The sequence below is a fragment of the Acanthochromis polyacanthus genome, chromosome 14 (assembly GCF_021347895.1).
Source record: "Acanthochromis polyacanthus isolate Apoly-LR-REF ecotype Palm Island chromosome 14, KAUST_Apoly_ChrSc, whole genome shotgun sequence".
Taxonomy (NCBI): domain Eukaryota; kingdom Metazoa; phylum Chordata; class Actinopteri; family Pomacentridae; genus Acanthochromis; species Acanthochromis polyacanthus.
Window position 1 is genome coordinate 37683617 of NC_067126.1, and position 15515 is coordinate 37699131.

The 15515-nt window shown below is 45.3% G+C and overlaps 1 protein-coding gene across 1 annotated transcript in view; it reads right to left on the bottom strand.

Annotated features, from left to right (window-relative positions):
* The window catches only part of klf12b (Kruppel-like factor 12b), a 42747-nt gene extending 27816 nt beyond the window's left edge, over positions 1-14931 (bottom strand). Inside the window, 1 exon segment of the mRNA XM_022195227.2 lies at positions 14907-14931. The gene's annotated coding sequence lies outside the window, so the exon portion shown is untranslated.
* Between the last annotated feature and the right edge of the window lie 584 nt (positions 14932-15515).

Consider the following 15515-nt stretch of genomic DNA (forward strand, 5'->3'; position numbering starts at 1 on the left):
ACATCTACAATGTTGTGCTTGCACCCACTGAGAAGTAAACACGTCGGAAATAGACAGGAATTCATGTTTCAGAATAGTCAGAAGCCGACAGACAAAAGATGCGCATAAACTGTGTAAACTCAGCGAGCGCACAGCATGACTCCCTCCTCTCCATAATAAAGATTTTCAATTGCCTGGTGGGCTGCTGTGGGGCTAATAACACTTCATAACGCTGAATAAAATCCTCTTAAGACTTCAATGGAACACAAACACGCGCTTTGATACAGTTACTCAACAGCTTCAGAACAGCCAGACAGACACCAGAGTCTCCACTGTGACCACCAATACAAGGAAAAAAAGAAATGTCACTTGGAATATTTTACACTTGTGAGAACACACAGCCACACTTTGGATACTTTTTAATATTCATCCCTCCCTCCTTCTAGATCTGAGGACGGCGTACTGTGAAGTGGGCAGCGGTGCCCGTCTCCTCAGCTCCGTGCTGTGGCTTTAAGAGGGATAGTCGGACGGAGCCAATGACAACAATGCATGTTCCGTATCCCTCAGCTGGGGCCGACCTGAGGTAACCCTCCCCTCTTATTATTTTAGCAGCAGTACATGGAGGAATGCAAGCAAGGCAAATAGATTCTAAACATCTCCATTACTCTCTGCTGTTGGCACCGGCGCCAGGGTTTGCGGCCCAATCGTGGCAGTCAGCAGCACCGGGACCATCGTGACCGTTATTATTCTGAGGAGAAGAAAAAGCTGAGCCAGTGATGAATGACATTTATTATCTCCATGTAGCTGGATGCCTGACTGTCTAATTATCAGAAGACAAGCATCTACTGTATGTGGAACGGCCTTTGTTTTGTTTATTTACTCAGCAAGAAAGCAAACATTTCTTTAAAAATTGTCAGAGCAAAACTCATTTAATGCCACATTATTGTTCCTGTACCTCTCAGATTCTCAAGCAAAAAGAAGGAAAATAAAAAAAAAGCTAATCCTGACTGTGTGTGTGAGGGAGGCAGAGAGAGAAGGGAGGATTTACTCCCTCAATCTGCAACCCCCCAGATCTCGCCTCTCAGGTCTAAGTCCCTCAGGTACCCTGGCTGTGCTGCTATTGTATTGTTGTCCAGGATGTCCTTCGGCTTCAGGTCTTGGTAGGCCCAGATAGCGTTGCCATAGTAACGGCTGGGCGGGTGGAGTTGCAGCCTCAGTCCAGCCTCGAGCCATGTGTTGAGGAGAAGAAGAGAGACGAGTGCACCGAGAGAGGCACAAAAGTGAGGTTTGTTTTCCTTCAGGATGACCATCGTTCTGGCAAATTCAAGGAAAAAAAAAACACACAGATTTCTCCACGTCCAGTCTGAACTGTCAAAAGGAGCCTGAAAAAGTTTACCCTCTCCAAGCTCATTTGTCCTTTGTTCCTGAACGACACATTTCAATTCTATCTTTCACACTTCTTGAAAGTAGCACCATCCCCACCCCCCCACCCCCCCATTCTACTGAAGTCCGGTTAGTCCGGCAGGTCTGTGATCACCTACCTAATGAACTGGCCTGCAGGAGGCTATTCAAAGGAAATCAATGGCTAGTGCGTACTTCTGCTTGCGACTGTAATGACCAAAGAGCTACCAGCAGCGAGGGGCCTAACGCTGAGTAATGAGCCCAACAGAGCAGCGCTGTGCATCGAGGAGTTCGTGTCGAAAATGCTTTGACTGAGGTCAACTGTCAAACGCATTTGCTCCCGGGGGGGATCACCTCCGCCGGTTAGCACACGAAGACGACAAATCAAGAAGATTAAAAAATAAGAACAAAGATTGAGCCTGAAATGACGGGAATTTGCTCGAGATGATGAACCGATGTGCATCCAGCTCTCTCTATCACTAAATTTGGTGTGCTGGCGGCAGGCAACCAGCAGTGTGCTGTCCATCAGCAGTATGAGGCACTGTGTGTGGGAGACGGAGAGAGAGGGAGGGGGGTTAGAAGGAAACAGGGTAGATTAAGATCACCTTTCCATTTGCTGCACTCTGAAATGAAATGGCCATCCCAGGTGTGTGGGGGAGTGAGATGGAGAGAGGAGGGCAGTGGAGTGTTGAGGCATCTCATTTCTCCCTCCCACAGACCCTCCCGTCCCCCACCAAAATCCCTCGGAAAAAAAAAAACAAAAACATAAAGGACAGTAAAGGGAGCAGGTGAGGACTGAGGCCAGCTCTAACAGCAACAAAAAAAGAGCTCCAAATGTACATATTTCAGTCTTTTCTGCTCTCTTTGTTTTCCTGTTTGTGTGTCTGTTAATGCATTTCAAAGCATGAACTGAAACTCCCACCACATATCCACATCCATGACCTCAAGCCCGGCATCTCTCGGCTCGCTGACAGCTATCGATGGCTGATGGCTGATGGAGGCAACAGCGGCTAGCTGGAGAGGAGGGATAAAGGCCAGATGGACTGAGCTGGATCGAACAGAGGTGAGAAACCTCTGTAGAAAATCTCTGACCTTCTGAGACCGAATGTTGACTGGTGGCATCATACATTTGACTCACAAATGTCAAAAACAACTAAAAACAGAAAAAAATCAAAAGAAAAGCTTGTAAAAATTCTAACAAGGCCGTGCCATGACATGACTTTTAAGATCCGAGTACGCTGACAGCATTATGAATCAAATGTGGATGGACTGCATTTAAGTTCATTGTTAAGTACTGAGATGTACCGAGCAGTCTGATTGGCAAAAAATTTAAAAAAACAAAAAGCACAAAGGTGTGAGCTGGTGTAGTGGGTGGTGAGTTCATGTTCTCTCAGCACATGCGAGTGTGAAAACAGATCCCGTTTAATACTGTCTCTAGGTGTTAGCGAAGCGCACTTTTTGTTCAAATGAAGTTAGACTTAAACAACCTCATGCATCCAGATTTAGTATCTGGATGCATGAGGTGCATGAGGTGCAGGGGTACTGCACACTGAGGTGCAGGGGTACTGCACAGTGTGCAGTACCCCTGCTTTCTCTCTCCTACTGTATGTGGACATACTTGCACACATATGCACACGGAAACATCGCAACACCCTGAAACACAAAGCAACAGACGGGCCCCGCCAGCACTTTGTTCCCATGTCGAGCGCCCAGAGCAACTGGGTGCATCTGTGTCACAGAGGCTGGACCTGCTGCCACGGGCTGTGGACGGAAAAAGGGGTAAGAGGAAACGAAGGGAAGGGAGAGGGCGCTGTGCATTGTGGGAGATACAGGAGGAAGGATTAAGGAAGGTGATAGCGATGGAAGTGAGTGAGGGTTAGGGTGGTGGGGGTGGTGGCTTGTTGAAGAGTTGCTGGCAAGAGCAGCGGTTGGGGAAGCAATCAAGGGGTTGGAGGGGGGAGGGAGGTGGTGTTTAGAGGGGGAGGAGGAGGGAGTTAAAGAAGCGAGAGAGGGTAGAGAGGGGATATGGACCCGAGCCAAGGCCCGGTCGAGCGCAAAGCACACGGTGCAAGAATGCCAACAGACCCCCTCCCACCCAGTCCTCTAACCAAAGAGAGCGCAGAAAGAAAAAAAAAAAAGCAAGAGAGGAAAGCAGCAAGGAAAACATTTAAAAATGTTGCAAATCAGAAACAAATGGTGCCACAAGTGCAAAATGCATGACAAAAAAAATGAGAAAGGACCGAGCAGTAGGTGATTTGAGATGAGCATTTCCTGTGTTTTGTCTGTCGCTGGCCTCTCTGCTGCAGCTCACTTCCCTCTTCGGTGCCCCTGGACACCCTAATGTGACACATTGGCCTGATAACCAGCCTGCGACTCACCAACACACTACTCCATTTCCTCTGTTTTCGAGTCACTTTTTGAAGAGCAGTGAAAGCCGAGTACATTCACGACACTCTCATTAGAAAAGTAATGAAGAAAGCGCTCGCTAGACAACGACAGCTGGCTGAGTGACACTTTAGTATGTCCTTGGAAAGTAAAGCTTTCCTATATATTTATTAAAACCTATGCTGATCTTGTTTGCTAGCAGTGTAGACACAATAGAGCTCCAGCTGGATCACAGCTGATTTTTCAATCTAAACCTCATGTTAAAGCTGTGTCTGCTCATGACCTCATCTCGTTGGCCTAATTCTGGTTTTGAGAGCTGAGTAACTGCACCCAGGCAAATAATGGCACTCGATTTGGTTCAAGGTTTTAAAGGTTTGAATCTTCAGCCCACTCAGCGTTCATCTGCAGAGTCAGAGTTTGTTAAAATATATTAAAAAACACACAAGGCCTGCTATAACAAAAAGTACCATCAGGCGGTTTTAAAGATAACTTTTATGGATTTTAGAGCTCATATGTAGCTTTGACAAGTTGTTAGTTGGCGCTGCAGTGGGTTTTTCTCCATACAAGATTTAATGAGGAGGTGCTCTATAAGAGGAGCAAGTGGAAACTCCAAATATGGCTGACTTGAGCTGCCACAGTGTGTTCTTACTTCCTCTGTTAACACAAAACCTAAGGTGAACTTGAGGCGAAAGGAACACTGAAAATCAAAGCACCAAAGTACCAAGTATCCTCACTTGAAGTCCCTATCCACTAAAGCATACGTTTCCCATGATGCAACCAATGCATTTTTTGCCGGCCCCTACCTATCTGTTAGGTTTGCAACTTATAAATCTATGTTTGCAATTTGAAACAGGCTTTAGCTCGGAAATTTGTCTAAAACACCGAAACATATGATCAAGGCAAATGCTGTGAGCCGTGGCAAAATTCCCACAGAGGGCACAGAACAATTGCTTTCACTGGGTGAGTCCCCGTGATGAGTTAACTGACCTTTAAAAATAAAACTAGCGGAGTTCCCCTTTAATCACTTTCTACAGCCAAGCGGCACGTACCAGGTAAACAGTGTGGATGCTGTTTTGTTGTGTGTCTGTGTGGGCAAGGTGGGGATGTGTGTTTTCCCCTCAGAGTTCACTCCTGGATGTACTGTCATGGACATAGTCTTGCTTCTTTTTTTTTCTGTATTTAATCATTCCTGGCACTCTGTGAATGGTCTCAGAATTTCCATTTCATAAGCCGTATTTTCCTTGGCAACTACAGCAAGCGAAAGTCTTTTTGGATGTTTCTGGGACATTTTTGAACGGAGCTCAAGAGAGCGGAGTGCTGCTACCTCTCTGCTCATAAAAGCGTGGACTTTCTCTAACTGCCGACATTCACGATGGCATCGGACAGGCAGCTTGTATGCACTAGCCTTAAAAAATAAAGACAGGAGCGAGGGGGGAGAAAAGAAGTTCCCTTTAGGGTGAAAAATCCCTTAAAAGTGCACTCAACTGACGCTTCACCTCAAAACACCCTGCCCATTTCCTCTGAGAACGTATCAGTTCCACAGAGGAAAAACGCGGCTCTCTTTAGGAACACAGCTATAAATAGACAGAACGCACTTATATGTTGCATGACTTCATCTCTGGGGCGTACAGCGAACCTCGATGAACTTATCAGGTCTTGTCAATTCAAAAATGAAATTCAGTGAAATGACGAGCGGAAACTACTTTTATACCATAAAGGGGAGCAGCTGAGGACTGAATCTGTCCAGCAACAAAATATGGCATTGACACTCTCTCTCTCATACTGACTCATCGCTTAATGAATATGCCTTGTACGACCATTCTTGAGGCTTGTTGTGAAGAGAATATTATTGACGAAATGCTCATGAAAAAATAAATAAAACCTATTTACAAGAAAAAAACAAAAGCAGATACTGTGTGTAACAGACAGCTCCAAAGACTGGACACCAAAACCATGTGCACGGGTTGAATGCAGATGGCAAAGGGATGAGTATTGATTTTATCGATCCCTGTGTCAGAATACATGTCAAGCTCCATTGTGGTGAAAGCCGGCTCCGAGAAAAACCTCATCCCAGTGTGTGTTTGAAGAAGAAGAGCCACACTGAACTATTACGGTCTTCTGTGAGGTTTCTAATAACTTATCTTCTAATCAAATGAAGTATTTTGTGCAATTGTGTAACGCTAAGGTTAAGGGAGCCCGAGTTCATTGGGTTTGATGCGATATCTGATGTGGAACAACGCAGCGTGCCAACTTTTTTCTTATCCCTACACAATGACTTCATTATCCCAGTTCCTGTACATATGAAATGCAAAAATGTTCCTTTTTATACGGTATACATTTCAACCTGGACTCTCTCTAACAGCAGGAGCAACTAAACAAAGTCAGATAAGTAAGGCATAATGTGTGTGTGTGTGTGTGTGTAATTGTATTACTCAGGCGGAGGGGGACATAAATCTGTTCACGCTGTCACATTGTGGACACACACCTCCCTTTTGGGGACGAAAAACAAGTCCCCAAAACATAAATCACGTGAAGACTTTGTTTGGGGAAGTTTCCATGAAAACGAATGGAAGTCAAGGCGATGTCCTCTGAAGCGATGGAAACACGATTGTGTGTGAGAGAAAGAGCGGTGAACTCGTGTTGTTCTTGCCTGTGCCAGGGAGCTCAGCACCTGAGAGGAAACCAGCTCCATTTATAGAGAGTTGACACCCATGTAAATACACAGACCACACACACAACACACACACACATACACAAACACACAAACAACACAAGCACGAGCAAGGCCCACGGAAGTTCCCATATTCCCATATTCTGTTGGATTGCCCTTGGGTCCTTGCTATTTCTGCCAGGGGCAGGGGGATCCTGTGTCAGTAATCCTGTCAGGATGAGGGGGATGAGGTCTCCGGATGTAGCTCAAGTCCACTGCCTTCACCAAGCACACATATACAAATACACGCATGTGAAAAAAATGATTTGCAGGAGCATGTTTGTGAGCAGAAACCACGTACGACAGTGGTTTGCCACCACAGAAAATGCACAGTTCGAAATGAAACATGCTCAAGCAGTGGCCTTAAACATCTCGTCATGTGACATAATGGGACTGTCACACACTAAAACACATTAATTTCACCCAACTACATGACAAACCAAAACAAGTTATGCAACTAACAATACTTTAACCACACGCTGTACTGTATGTCTCTGGTGTCTCTTGTTAAGTGTGTCAAATGTTACCAAAAAAACACATCACCACCCTCTAAAATACACGGTTTTCAATCACTCTTTTGTGAATTTTGTCTTTTTCTTTTTTTTTTCTGTGACTTTGTCATTGTGAAAGATCCCCACCTCCACCATCACCACCTCCGTCCCTTCTAGGTCTTGTGAAACTGTGGGAAATGAAGAAGCTGTTTATTCTGAGAGGAAACACTCAAAGCGAAAAGAAGAGTCGGTCGCTGTCTGGTTCGTCTGTGTCTCCGTCTGTGTGTCAAATGCACTTCTTATAAAGCTGACTTCCTGAGCCCCGGCTCTGTTCTACAATCTGGCTAACACTCACATGCACACACACACACACACACACACACGCACACACACACATACACACACACACACACACCTCGTGACCTCTGAGTGCACTCGCAATGAGCGATATTTATCTTAGATTCGGAGACAGACACGCATACACATAAACTCTCTCTCAATATTGCAGCTCTGCCCATGAAAGAGGAATATGGATACCCATTCAACACAAACAGCCACCCACATACACCTACAGCATGCACACACAAACCATGCACAAATACGCACGCACTCCTCCACAGTGCTCCAGAGAGAGGTAAACAGAAGAGTCTGACATCCTCTTGCATCATGTGCCTCAAATGCAGCAGAGAAACAGCTAAACAAGCTGTGACCGTGACAGCTCTAAAGTGAGGTGGCATTACTCAAGTGAGCTCCGACTTCGAAGTCAAAGCAATTTGTGACACCATTCTAGACACTTTATGTCCAATTGAAGATCATTTTTGATGTAATTATGGGAAAGAATAAGTTAAATATTCAGCAGAAAGGCTGGATTGAAATCGGCGTTAAGGGAAACCGCAAACACACGCCGCAAAGCAGCTCCTGAAGAGCCGGTTTACTATGAGGTCTTCTTGCTTCAACATAATCCGATGACCTCTCAGCAACACCACATACACACACACACACGCGCGCAGAGTCACTCGCCACAGTAAATGCAGTACGGTCAGTGGCTGTGCATCTAAAATAGCCTCTGACACAAAAACCTCACTTGTACCAAAGGAGGGGGAGGTGGAGCCGAGCGAACCAGGATAAACGTGTGGAGCACTTGGCACAGCCGCTCAGAAAGATACTGAAATATTCTTTTGCATGTGAAGTTTGCACATGAGAGAGAGAGAAAGAGGTTTGCTAGATCAATAATAAAAAAATATATACACGCAGCGACTCTGTACCGATCTCTTATTTAGTCTGAGCTCACAGGTTGAGGTGACCACACCGCAGGACTTGGTAGTCATCTCAAAGCTGCATCAGGGGCACAATTTAGAGAAAAACTGGTGATTATTTCTAGCTGGAAACTGGTAAAAACAGAGAAAATTAGCAGAATAAAAGCCCGTGAGAGCATGTTGTGAAGGTATAACCAGCAGCTGAATCACAGGATCCAGTCACTGCTCCTCTACAGCTGCTTCTACATTTTGAAAAACGAGGGTCAGAGTGAAACCCTGCTCTAATCTTCCGCCCTAACAGGGAGGTGGGATGCTTTATATTAGCATCCTCACACCACCGCCACTACTACCACTACTACTACTACTACTACTACTACCACCAGCAACCACATACTTTCACCCCCCTCTCTCTCCCTAAGGGATGACAGTACACTCCTGCCCTAATGGGGGATTCTCTGAGTAGCCTTTTATCCCCCCCCCCAGGCTCAGTTATATGTGTAAGCGCTTGTGTTCTGGCGTGTACGCCTGAATGCGATCCCACCCCGCCTTCCCCCAACATATGCACTGTGTACATGCTCCTCACAATGGCTCGTCTCCTGAATGCATCACGGCACTGGTGCACTCACATGCACTCTCGCAGATCGACCTAGATGTTTTTACAATAACTGTACAATGCAAGAATGCAGAGGCACCGGCACACTGACTCATCTACGGCATCTACTGTAAACAACTCACGGTGAAATAATATCAGCTCAAACACTTAAACACACACTTATTTTTTTCTTTTCTCTTTGCCCTTTTTTTCTCACTTGATATCTCTTGTCATACAGACAGCGGCAGCTTTTTTCCCTTAATGTTTAATAGCCTCGCTTCTTGATGCAGCGTCACAAAGAGCCAACCCTATCTAACCTTACTTTGTGCTGACACAACCGAATCCGCCCCAACGCGCAGCACATGGAAATAGACAATAACGGACCAACCAAAACATTCCAACACACTGACACTTATTGCATCAAATGTGAGCAGTTATTTTCTGCTCGCCGAGTTTTTCCCCTTGGTTTGACCCATCCCGGCTCTCCAACTCCACTCAATAAAAAGCCAGCAGCTGTGTTTACCTCTATTACTCATCTACTTCACTTCGATTATTTTTCCTCTCTTTTTTAAACCGTTACTGTGCCATGTTGATACCTGGTCGCAGCGGCTAATTGAGAGGAGTTTAGGCCCATACCATGAGCCTGAATCCAGCTGCATGGAATGCCGCAGGCCTCCTAAATGGCTTCCACATGCTGTTTGCATAATTTCCCCCTCCTAACAGTTGACCTACAGTACAACGGTAAACAAAGTTCACAGTGATCCGTGCGGCATCTTTACGCAGGTCTGCTGAAACCATCTGCACCGAGGTTAAAGAGAAGCAGCTCCCCACAGATTCTGCAAAGGGAAACTCTTTCTGTCGAACAAAAAGGGGAAAAAAAATGCACAGAAATGGTCCAAAACATTGTGAAAATGCTGACTTCGAATGCTGTTCCATCCTCTTTTCTTGGCTTCCTACTTTCAGTTAACCAACCATATTTGGCTAAAGTAAAATTACACACTAGGTTGAGAGAGGAAACGTCATCGCAGATAGACAGGCCTCCCCTTGACATACCTTTCCATTCCGGCCATGGAAACACACTGAGCGACGTTAAAGCGGAGTCTGGGGGCAAAGATCTGCTAAATGAGTCACTTCCAGTAAGCACTGAGTGTGCTACTCTAGGAATGGTGTCATTACTCAAAAAAAAAAAAAAAACTTGGATCAATCTGCTGGTTAGACTTCCAATAAGTACTTTATTTTGTTTAGTTTGATGAGTTTTTCTTTCTATCAGACAGAAAAAAAAGCCTGGTTGCTCTGCAGTAGCTTTAACAATAATAGACTCCTTATTCAGCAGAGCAATGCGGCAAAAATTCTAAATACAATCATGTTTTATAAGCTGTAATCACTCATTGTAGGTCTTTTTTTCACTATTTACACTATCAACCTCAGAGTCACTGGCTCTTGCACAATACTTTCCGTGCTCTCTCTCTCTCTCTCTCTCTCTCTCTCTGCATTTCACTCCATCACTAAACACACATGCTCCAGCGCTCCATGTACACCCTTAACTCAATTCTGGTAAACAAACGTGGGCTTGGACACTCGGGTCGAAGGTTGAATCCACAAGAGAAAACGCAAACGGGAGGGGGAAAGAACATTTTGTCATCCTCTGGCATGATGAAATAACAGCACAGGGAATTGAGCTCGCAAACATCACCTACAAACGCTATTATTATTTATATGTACTTTTTCACCCACAAGAAGTTCAACACAACTCCTATCCAGAGTGAAACGGTCATATTTTTATCTTTTACATGTGATGCTGACATGCTATGAATGTGTGCTTCGTGGTCAGTCCACTGTGGTTTGACAGCTCTAGAGAGGAAAGACGCCACCTTCATAAACACAAACCCACAGAGTAAATGACTCTCTGATTTCCCTCTCTCCCCCTCTTTGGCCTTGGCTTACAGTCAGGGACCCACATGAATCCAGCCATACGGTGCACTGCAGTCTATCTGCAATCAATGACGATACACTCCATGGCACCCACTTGGATCAATGAGCAGTCAGTCAATACAGCAGCAGTTAACCCAGCTGATTAGGGGGTAATGCGGGGAATTTCATCCCCCTGAATGAGAATTTGAGCCTACGCGCCGTTAACGTGAACAAACCGGAGCGCGGCGCTTCTTCCTGAAAGATTCAATCTGTCAACACGCACCCCAATTTGTACGTTGCGATCTGTGGCTGACAGGAGATGCCTTTAGTCGGGGAATCCTGCCGGGCAATTAAGTGTCCTGGGCAGAGCCGCATTGATGGACGGATAGAGTCTATCCGTCGGTGATTGGCTTTTTAATTGAGTCTCCCCCACCTGTACTGATCTCTATCGTAAGCCCTTGGACCGTGTCTTGAGGTGGGGGTTGAGCCATGGAGGAATCAGAGCGACAGCAGAAAGCAGGAAATGTGGGGCGGGGAGGTGTGAGACGTAAACTGCTCATAAATGCAACAGAAAACACCCAAAAACAACAAGCAATCATTTTAAAGTGACAAAACTCTCTGCTGTTTGTTTAGTATTAAGCCTGTGGTCATTCAGGAGCAAATAAGGGAGAAGTGTGATGCTATCAGAAAGTGGAAAAAATCTGCACTAAGGCTGCAACTAATGTTTATTTTATTGTCAATTAATCTGTTGATTATTTTCTCAATTAATCAAATAGTTGTTTAGTCTATAAAGTGTCAGAAAAATTGTTGATCAGTGATTCTCAAACCCCCAATTTGATGTCCTCACAGGGCTTGTTTTGCCCACAACTTAAAAATGTTCCATTTATTGTCATGGAGGAGTAAAGAAACTAGGATCTACTTTGTTTATTTTTTGGGAAAACTGCTACTCAAACTAATAAACTAGTAGTTGGCAGTTCATTTAATGGCGGACAGCTTGTTGATTAAGTGATTAACAACTGCAGCTCTAGTCTGTAAAGGGAGACACTCGGGGTGGATGGAGGGGCCAACAAAATGACTTTAACGCAGAAGAAAGGCATTTGTTTTCTAGTTTCTAGTGAAAATCGGCTCACTTGTGTAACTTTAACCTGGTGGCTATTATTGTAAACAAAACAACGGACATCCTCTATGACAAAACAGTCAGAACAGACCTTTCACATAATCTAGCCGAGGGTTATTTTAGCACAGAGGCATGTTGCAACTTATTTTTTCATTTAATGTGGGGAACTTATTGAAATCACTGAAAAGGTAATTCATGTATAAAATGGCTAAAATGGTCAAGTCTTTTTTTAAGCTGAAGAGGCTGGTTCCAACACATGAAAATGACTAGAACAGCTCATAATGTGAAAACACTGTGAGGAATTAGTTCAAGGCAGGAATGAAAGATTGCTTTTTGCTGATTTAAATGGGTTTGTTGACTCGGTAAGATTGCTCACTTTTTTCTAAGTCAAGCAATTGCATCATCATTCATAAGCGCCTCTCACGCTTGTGCGATTCTATTTTCGGTTACGTAGATCACTGAAACCGTCGCTGCTTCAAGCTGTTGCTCTAACAATACAAGTGCTGGTAGTAAAGTTAATAGCAGCAGGCTGGGGAGAGAATTTGCACCAAAAAAAGTCTTGTTTCTGCAGCTCTAGTCTGTAAAGGGAGACACTCGGGGTGGATGGAGAGGCCAACAAAACGACTTCAACACAAAAGAAAGACATTTGTTTACAGTGAAAATTGACTCATTTGTTGTGTAACTTTAACCTGGTGGGTATTACTGTAAACATAACATCGGACAGCCTCTTTGACAAAACAGTCATTTCAACACAGAACGTGACCTTTCACACAACCTAACCAAGGACCAAAAATACTGTGAAGAAATAGTTTGAGGAGGGAGCGAAGATTTGCTTTCGCTGATTTAAATGGATTTGTCGAATTCTGTTTACAGATTTCTATCTACTGACTCGGTAAGATTGCTCACTTTTTTCCAAGTCAAGCAATTGCATCATCATTCATAAGCGCCTCTCACACTTGTGCGATTCTATTTTCGGTTACGTAGATCACTGAAACCGTTACTGGTTCAAGCTGTTGCACTGAAGTCGGGGAAAAAAAACACATAATACAAGTGCTGTTGTTAAAGTTAATAGCGGCAGGCGGGGGAGAGAATTTGCACCAAAAAATATTGTTTCTGTAGCTTTTCACTGTCTTTTAATAAGCTTTCAATGAGGAAATAATGTACTCTGCATCACTGCTGAGCTGTCAGTGATGCTCTCAGTCCCAGTGATTATTCATTATCATTATCCAGCGCTGACTACGACGCTTTGACCTCAGATGTGGTTCAACGACGCTGCAATTAACGTGAAAGTATTTTTCAGTATTTTGTATCTTGTTGTGGTAATATGTAGTCTGATGCTATTCGCTGGCTTCTCCGATTTGGTCACCAGCGAGTGCAAATATCATGTATGTTATGAGGAGATCCATCTTCGCTGTTAATGTGCAGGGTAGAGTCGACTCCACACGTGTGATAATATCATTGACGCACAGGCAGAAGGCCCCTTTTGTAAATGGATTTAAGTGAGAGCGAGACTTTAAATGGGCACTAATCTCCCTCCCTGAACATCCACGAGCTGCGGGGGGTCTCATCCGCGCACACTCGAACATAAACCCACCGCCCACCCCCTCCTGCTTCCTCCTATGCTGTATGTATTTACTATTTATGGGTGAATGAGACCTCACTTAAACACCACCAAACACCCTCTGGCTGACACACAGTTCCAGGCGAGGCAGGGCCCCCTCCACGCCGCCAGGGTAAAGTCACAGAGGTCAGTGCTTAGTTTCCACATCAAACCCAGGAGCAGAGAGCAGAGTCTCATCCCTCCCTCCTCCTCTTCCTCTCCCACCCTCCCACCTTTCTCTTTCCTCTTCCCTCCCACTCTCTCTTTCTTTTTCTTTTTTTACCCCCCACCCTCTCCACACCCGCCTCCTCCTCCTCCTCCTCCCCTTCGCTGGATGTACAAATGCCTTTGCTGTCAGCTCAGCCCTGGTCCCCTGTAATTGAAAATAACAGCCAAGGGCCAGCCCCCGGCCACTCTCCCCCAGCCTGGTGGCTCTCTGCCTCTGTGACAGCCACCCATCAATACCAATGACTATTACCCTGGAAGTGAGAGCGCTGCCGATGACATCCAAGACACCACCCCTGCAACACTCCCACACACACGCACACACACACACACACCCCAGTGTCCTTCCTCCGCTACCCGAGCCTCCTAATGTTTAACCCGTTGCTAACAGCCTCTGTCTCTGCACTGCTACATTAGGCTGCAACACAAGCGCACCAATGCACACCCACACACACTTAAAGTCTCCAAAGACAAACTCTTGACAAGCAGCAAACTTTTTTGTGTGTGTTTTCCCACTCTCTCCTATCCTCCGCTAAGACGTTCAGTCCACAGCAGCACCATCTCTGCTCAGCTGATCTGTTTCTTCTCAAGTTGCTTTTGGACTTGGGGATGAGATTTTCAAACGCACCGGCAGCTCAGCCGCTCAAGTAGTACAATCACTTTTTCTTTTTTTGGGCATTTTCACACACATGACAGCTCATGAATCTGCACTGAGACTAGGTGTCCGGTCGGCACCGTGCAGGGTCTCCTGTCCCCCCCCTCCTCTCCACTGACAGACACCAAACACAATGCCATAGGTGATCTGAGTTGTCATCTTGCTTTGACAGAGCAATGACAGCTGAACGAAAACGCAGTGAACACAAGCACAAACCCCCAGCAACGTGACAAATGAAGCACACATTAGCCAGCAGCAGCAGCAGCAGCAGCCAGCAGAGGAACAGGACAAGAAAAACGCACAGACCTTGTCAGAAGCTGCAGAGCCGTGGAGACTAGGAGACTGTTTTCCTTCTCTACAGTCCTCTCTGTCTCGTCTCCTCCTCTCCCCTTCCTCTCCTCTTCTCTCCTCTCACTCTGTGTATGTGTGTGTGCGTGTGAGTGTTTGTGATAGTGTGTGTGAGTGAGTGAGTGTGTGTGAGTGAGCAGCTCCCTCCCCTTCTGCCTCTCAGCTGCTCGGCTCAGGCAGTTCTCAGGAAATGAATGGGAGCGCACAGAGAACTGTTGTACTTGCAAATGACTTACCCCGAGTCACATGATCCGCTAAATGTAGGGTGGGCCGGTGGGTGGAGGCTTCATAAGCAAAAGGGAAGACAATATACTCTAAGCTTTAACAGCGTGCATCGAATTACATGGGGCCCCTCCGGGGAGGTTTCCGACGCGTCCGTTCTCAACCAGCCCGAACTCCCGTCTCTGTTCCCCGCCTCCCGGAGCGCAGCGGAGAGCCCCGGGGCTGGGGGTGAGCACCGGAGCACCTCCCCGTTTAAAGGGGACGGAGAACCGGAGGAAGCTGTGGATTATTTCAACTTAGTTCGATTTACGAGCCACTTCATTTGTACAATATTATGATTATTCTTATTCCTGTAGTAAAATCGCACACTAACTGTCAATAGAAATGAAAATGTAAAGACGTTTTTTAATTTAAATATTTCCTACATTCTGCTTCAACAACAATTCCTAACACTGAAATGGCTCCTTGAATAAATTATCAGAAGACATTCAAATTATCTGGCAACTATTCTGATAAATAATGGACAATTTCAGTCATTTTTAATTCCTGAAAAATAACTCTCTGATGGTTCCAGCTTCACAGTTCATTTCTTTCCTTCATCATGTTGCACTCGACTGGATATA